The sequence below is a fragment of the Sarcophilus harrisii genome, chromosome 2, assembly GCF_902635505.1.
Source record: "Sarcophilus harrisii chromosome 2, mSarHar1.11, whole genome shotgun sequence".
Lineage (NCBI taxonomy): Eukaryota > Metazoa > Chordata > Mammalia > Dasyuromorphia > Dasyuridae > Sarcophilus > Sarcophilus harrisii.
Window position 1 is genome coordinate 197849183 of NC_045427.1, and position 7451 is coordinate 197856633.

General features: G+C 34.7%; 1 protein-coding gene across 1 annotated transcript in view; it reads left to right on the forward strand.

Moving 5' to 3' along the window:
• The window catches only part of SPAST (spastin), a 94494-nt gene extending 87563 nt beyond the window's left edge, over positions 1-6931 (forward strand). The window contains exon 18 of the mRNA XM_031951236.1: positions 6220-6931. The gene's annotated coding sequence lies outside the window, so the exon portion shown is untranslated. The remainder of the gene's footprint in view (positions 1-6219) is intronic.
• Positions 6932-7451: the final 520 nt, after the last annotated feature.

Here is a 7451-nt window from a genome sequence, read left to right on the forward strand (position 1 = left end):
TCTCAGGAGGTAAAATGGTCAAGCCAATAGAGTGTGGAGGCAGGGGATCTATAGGCAGTACAGGGACAGGTTTCAGCTCTCTAGGGGATATCTCAGTAGTCCCAGCTGCACACAGCTCTATTCTCCCTAATTACAAGCCCCACAGGCTTGCTTAAAGAGTTTCTGGGTGTAATAGTTGCTGTCATGCCCCAAGTGTTTTTTGCCTTGGGGCCCTGGAGCAAAGCCCTATTTCTTGTCATGAGGAAATAGGGGATGGGCAAAAGTGCTTCATGAGCAGTGCTTATGGTGTCACTACCCCTCCTACTCATCTTCCTCCCACCCTTGAAGGAGGAGAATCAGCAGATGGGGACTATCCTAAGGACACATGCTCAGGTGTAGGCAGAATTGAAAATGAGCTTTGAAGGTGAAAAGGAAGCTCATCAGCAAGGTATTTAATTCCTTTTCTGCCCAATAGGCAATGGCAATATTTAACTCTCTCCTCACCGAACTAGCAATGCCCTGCAAACCTCTTAGAGTAGGAAAAACCAATATAAATCAGTAAAATACTAAAAAGGACTTCCTTAGCTCTGCCCCAGGTTCTGTATCCTCCAGGGCTACAGGCACCAATCCTCTGCTTGTTTTTCTCATATTTCCTGGTTTGACCACCCAAGTTAAAATCTTTTCTTGTTTTAAAACTTGTATGATTCTTTAAAACTAATTTTACTCCATTGTATTCAGTTGTTTTCCCACTAACTTCCACATCTCTGGCTCCAAACTGTCCCCCTTACAAAGCCACGGATACTCCAGAGCATCTGAGAACTCAGTGATCTGCTTCCCAGTAACCAACAAACCTTGCTTCTCTGTTGATGTAGCTAATCCTGCTTCATATTTCCCTCAGGAGGGAGGCTCTTTTCTTAGTGTCTGCCTCATTTTGGTAGAAAAAACTAGACTAATCCCTTACTAATTCTTCCGCTTGCCTATTTCTATACTTACCCTTCCAGGTCACGAGGACTTCTCCACTGAACTCAGCTGATCCTGTCAGTTGAGCTGATTTGTATAGAACCCACCTAAAGCCCCATGTTAGGCACCAAATGTATCCTGCTTTCTAGAGCCCCCAAGTTGGGGTGACATACTGTTGTTTTCTAGAGCCCCCATGCCAGGGTGATTAAGATATATCTTCCTACTGGAGAAGTGATGAGGTGGGACTCCTGAGGATGGTGGAAAAATGGAGTCCATTTATTTCAAGGACTTTCCCCATTATATAAGAAAAACAACACTGTGCATGTGGGACCACATAAACAACTTGCTATAGTATGTAGTTTGCCACCTGGTATCACTCTGCTTCAATCTCAACACAGATTGTCACCGCCCCCTGACTTCTCAGGAAGGCTGAGAGCCCTTAGGGGAGATGGGGAGCCGAACCAGACATTGTTAGCAGGTTCTCTCTGGGCTGAAGGGTCTTATACCTCACCCAGAGTTTCCTCACTGACTGTGACCCTCTACAGTGGCTGATGGATTACCTGTGTTTTTTTGGTTTTAACTGTTAGAATAAAATTAGCAGCAGAGAATCAATCCATACTTTGTTGCAGTCACATTGACTGTACAATCTTCTGCAAACAAAAAATCATGCACCAGTCTCCACTATGGTCTTGGATAGTAGCCTTTTCAAATTGAAGAATTTACTTCAATGCCAGAAAGGCTTCCAACCTGCCATAGTTCAATCTCTTCTATAGCATGGCTTTAAGAACCTAAGGTCACTTCCATGTGAATAAATTTAAAAATCAAGTATTAATAAATAAATCCTTATCATGTATCATATATACTGTGCAAAACATTGAATAGAGAAACAAAAGTTAAACAGTCACTCTTTTCAAAGAACTAAAATTCTTATTATAGACATCCTGACGAGTCTAAAGGGAAATTTTTAGTAGGAATATATATATATATATATATATATATATATATATATGACTTGACTATACAAGGGTACCTTTTCCTAAACATGTTTTAAACATACCTTAAAATAGCAGTTATCTACCTTTAGGTCAAAATTTAGGTAAAAAAAAAAACAAACCTGAGATGTCAATCCTTAATTTCCCAAATTAATCTATTTAAAAGAGATATTACTAAAATTTTAGACATTTTTATTTTTTTTTATTTAATAGCCTTTTATTTACAGGATATATGCATGGGTAACTTTACAGCATTAACAATTGCCAAACCTCTTGTTCCAATTTTTCACCTCTTACCCCCCCACCCCCTCCCCTAGATGGCAGGATGACCAGTAGATGTTAAATATATTAAAATATAAATTAGATACACAATAAGTATACATGACCAAAACGTTATTTTGCTGTACAAAAAGAATCAGACTCTGAAATATTGTACAATTAGCTTGTGAAGGAAATCAAAAATGCAGGTGTGCATAAATATAGGGATTGGGAATTCAATGTAATGGTTTTTAGTCATCTCCCAGAGTTCTTTTTCTGGGCATAGCTGGTTCAGTTCATTACTGCTCCATTGGAAATGATTTGGTTGATCTCGTTGCTGAGGATGGCCTGGTCCATCAGAACTGGTCATCATATAGTATTGTTGAAGTATATAATGATCTCCTGGTCCTGATTTTAGACATTTTTTAAACAAAAAATCCTTTAACCCATACCTAAATAATAAAATTTTTGATTACAGCAAAACTATTTTTATCCCTTTTATTTTTGCATAACTTCTTATTTTTACAAATACATGTGAAGATAGTTTTCAACATTCACCTTTGCAAAATCTTGTATTCCAAATTTTTCTCCCTCCCTGCTCCTTACCCCCTCCCATAAATAGCAAGCAATCCAATATTGGTTAAGCATGTGCATATTTCCATATTTGTCATTCTGCACAAGAAAAATCAGATGAAAAGATGAAAGAAAAAAAAAAAACAAGAAAAAAAATTTAAACAACCAACAATCCAAAAAAAAAAAAAAAAGAAAATACCATGCTTGATCTACATTCAGTCCCCATAGTTCTCTCTCTGGAGGCAGATAACTCTTTCCATCACAATTCTATTGGAATTGCTTTGAATCATTTCATTGTTGAAAAGAGCCAAGTCCATCACAGTTGATCATCACATAATCATCTTGTTGCTGTGAAGTTGGTTCTACTCACTTCACTTATCACTTCATGATTCTGAAATCAGCCTGCTTGTCATTTTTTATAGAATGATAATATCCCATTACATTCACATGCCTTAACTTATTCAGCCATCCAATGATGGGCATTCACTCAATTGCCAATTTCTTGCCACCACAAAAAACATTTTTGTACATGTGAGTCCATTTCCCTTTTTTTATGATCTCTCGGGGATACAGGCCTAGGAGAGACACGGCTGGATGAAAGAAAGGGCATGCATAGCAAAACTGACAATTTTCTTGAAAAATCACAGCAACTTCCATCTGCATGATCATATAATGTGATGAAACTGTCATTTTCATCTTTCTAATTATTGAGCATACTTATTTGTTAACATTATTAATATGTTAGCATATACTCTTGGGATGACTTTCAGTAATTCATTTTTCTCAAAATTTTTCCTGCAAATGGATGTGGAGCAGTGTATCAGTGAATGCCTCTCCTATGGTGATTCTTACCCCTATGATCTTTTTTTTTTTTTTTGCCACAAGAGATCCACACAACATGTTTGAGGTCTTACTCAATTTCTTTTGACACTACAAAGAAACCAATGGAACATAACATGTTATTTCTTGCTTTCTCCACTTGACTAGTGCATCATATTTTCGAATCACATGCTCCTTTGACATCTTTGTGCTTGTTTTTTTAATTCTTTGTTTAGAATATGTTATAGCCTGTTATGTCCAAGAAGAACTCTCTATTGCCTTTTGTGTGATACTCAATTTCAACCCTTACAAAATAATAGTGCACTTATAATGCAGTCATACAACACAGGTAAGAATACTGATATTAAAAAAAAAAAAAAAAAAAAAAAGATGGGCCTTAATTTCATGTAATAGTCTGTGGTCATTAAGAGGAATATGGAATTCCTAAAAGCAATTCTATTCAAATTTTGGCCCAGCCTTTGGCCAAGATCATATATACTGACATTGTATTATGGAAAATGGGCATTCCATTCAACTAATTTTTGCTGTGGGGATGGTTAGAATCAGGTCTTTTGACTTATGAATATCAACAAGGAGGCTCTGCAATATGCTAGCCTTTGATGCATTTGGTATATGTAATCTTCAGATGGAAGTATCTAGAGGATCTTATCAATTATAAGCACTGAGTTTTCTCAATAACGTGTTAGAACAGCTTTAGAAAACAATCTCCTTGTTTTGTCTGATCTGATATAAATGATCCAATGATCATCAAACAAAGTTACATCTTTGATTTCTCAAGGAATCGTATAATTATGACTTATTTATTGGGTACAGTTTGTAAAGAAAGTCTTTAAGGTATTTTGCTGTACTTAATGAAATACGCTTTTAGTCAATAAGTACAGTAGGATCTTGTATTTTTGACATCTTTTGGTCAATTACATGATGATAAAAATGTAATTCACTGTGGAATATTACATAAAATATTGCCTATTCTCTTCAGATAATCTCAGGAGGATGGCCTTGAGGCATATGTTGATTATTCTCATAAAAATTTTGCAGAGATGGTAAAATAGTCTTATTGTTCACCTTTTTGGGAATAAAAACGTCCTAGAAGTTTTTTTTTTTTATCTTGCTCTCCTTTTAGGTACTTTAAAAATTGACTTCTCAATACTCTCAAAATTGTGTTGCCTCCAATATTACGGACCTTATTTGTATATACTTGGTCTTGCCTAACTGCTTTTCTTATTTTTATTCCTTCCAATGTTATTTTTAATTCCATAAATACATCTAAGATTAACCTGATTGTTGTTCTTTTTCTGTCCTTGATAAAATTTATCATAAAAAAACTTGGCTAACATGTTCCCTCTTTTATTCTGCCTACTGAATTTCCTAGCTTCAGTTCTCAAATAAAAACCCTTTTTTTTTACTGGAAGCCTTCCACTACTCCTCTTAATTTTATGTGTTCCCTGTTGATTACTTCCTATTTATCCTGTATATATCTGGTTTTGGTTATGTTGTCTTTCCCATTACATTGTAAATTCCTTGGCATCAGGGTCTCTCTTTTGCCTCTTTTTGTATCCCCAGTGACTTAACAGAGACAATGATTAATAAATAGATTGATTTTCCAGACTTCCTCTATTTCTATATTCCATTTTCATGCTTAAATATTCTTTCAGTGACTTTACTAAATTAGGTTCTTAGCAAACTGTGTTAAGAATGGTTCTTACCTCCACTATTTTTCTTTTTTTCTGTGAGGCATTATTATTCATTATTTTTCATAATCCTTCTGGGTAAGATTTTACAAATATTTATGCTCTAAACTAGTGATGTCCTTTGCTGTCACCTATTTAATAAAGTATTTGCTGACTATGGCAGTTTTTAATAACTTTTTTCAGTTAAACTCACAGGTAAAATGATTGTAATAATCTATGTTATTGTCCTTTCTTTCCTCTATATTCCATTTTCCTTGTATGTCGTGAAAGGATCATTCTTCCCCATCTTTCCCACCTCAATCTCATATAGGTTTGGATAGTTTTTTTTCTCCAAAAAGTAAAGAGTATATGCTAAGGATTTGGTTGATCCAAGAGGCTAAAGCTCAAGCCACGTCTCAGCTGATGCCCCTCTCTGGTGGTCTCTAGCTACATTGATGTGACTTTTTTTTTCACCTAAGGGGATTAAAAATTTTAGGGCTATCTCCACGGAGTTTGGGCCTATGAGACATGGGGGAGGAAGGGAGGATGACCCAGGGTTACATGTATCACCATAAATGATCAGATGTATTTCCATATGAAGCATGGGGAGGCTAGATATGCAGTGGATAGAGTACAAGTCTTGAAGTCAGGAGTACCTGAGTTCAAATCTGTCCTCAGACACTTAACACTTCCTAGTTGTGTGACCATGAGCAAGTCACTTAACTCCAATTGCCTCAGCAAAAAAAGAAAAAAGAAAAAAGCCATATGAAGCATGATGGAATAGGGAAGGGCAAAAAGGAGCCAGTCTAGTCTAAGTGTTATATTATCCTTGTTAAATATCCCTTCCATACTTTGAATAAGTAACTGCTGAATGACTTAAGATTATCTTATTTCATTTTAATATCAAACCTAAACTTTAATTGTTTTATTCCTGACCTTTTCTCTAGGAAGTTGATGGTCTGACTATATAAAGCCATTCAAATCAGGAATAACTTTGACATCAGAAATGAATTATTTCCTGTCAACAATAAAAAAAAAAATTGTCTAATTTTCTGTGATGATACTCAATGCTTTTCATGTTCGGCACCCTATGATGTTCTCAAATAATCACTAAAGATTTTTTAAGCATTCTATGTGCCAGACCCATATGAAGCTTCTCTAAGTATAATAATCTTTCATCTTATTTTATTCCTGAACCATATTACTAACATTTTCTATAGAAAAGCTACTTTGTACCTTTTCATAAAGATTACCAAAAATCAAAGTATATATCAATTTAATTTTAAAAGTAAAAGTCTTACTGAATTTTTAATAGAATTTCTTTTCTTCTTTATCTTCTACAAGAGATGTTATGTAAACTGCAATTTTCCCATTAGTCTTGTGGGAACATTGCAATAAAACTGACTAAAAATAGTCCATGAAATCATGTTTCTTATTGTCTTTGGATGAGTGATGAAAACTTTGGATGAGTGACAAATCCTTTATTTGCTTCTTCAAGGAGAACCTGTGAACCATCCTATGTTTTAGCATCAACTTTCTGATGTCTATCATTTACTTTGAAAATATCAAAACTGGAAAAATATTTCAAAATTGATGGGATGCAGCCAAAGTAGTACTCATCTTTAATCGCTTATATCAGTAAAGTAGGGGAAAAAAAAACAAAAAACAGATCAATGAATTGGGCATGCAACTAACAACACACAAGAAAAAGAACAAATCAAAAAAATTCAACACCAAACTGGAAATTCTGAAAATCAAAGGAGAGATTACTAAAAGCTAGTTTTCTTGAAACATACAAAACAATATAGATCAAACCATTGGCTAATTTCATTTAAAGAAAAAAAGAAAATCAAATTACTAGTATCAAAAATTCACAACCAATAATGAGCAATAGGAGCTATTTTATGGAGTTTTTTAATTAAAACTTTTTATTTTCAAAATATATGCAGGAATAATTTTCAACATTTACCCTTGGAAAACCTTGTGTTCCAATTTTTTTCTCTTCTTTCCCCCCATCTTCTACCCTAGATAGCAAGTAATCGAATATATGTTAAACATGTGCAATTCTTCTATACATATTTCCACAATTATCATGCTGCACAAGAAAAAGGAAAACAAAAATGAGAGAAAACAAAATGCAAACAAATAACAAAAAGAGTGAAAATTCTGTGTTACAGTC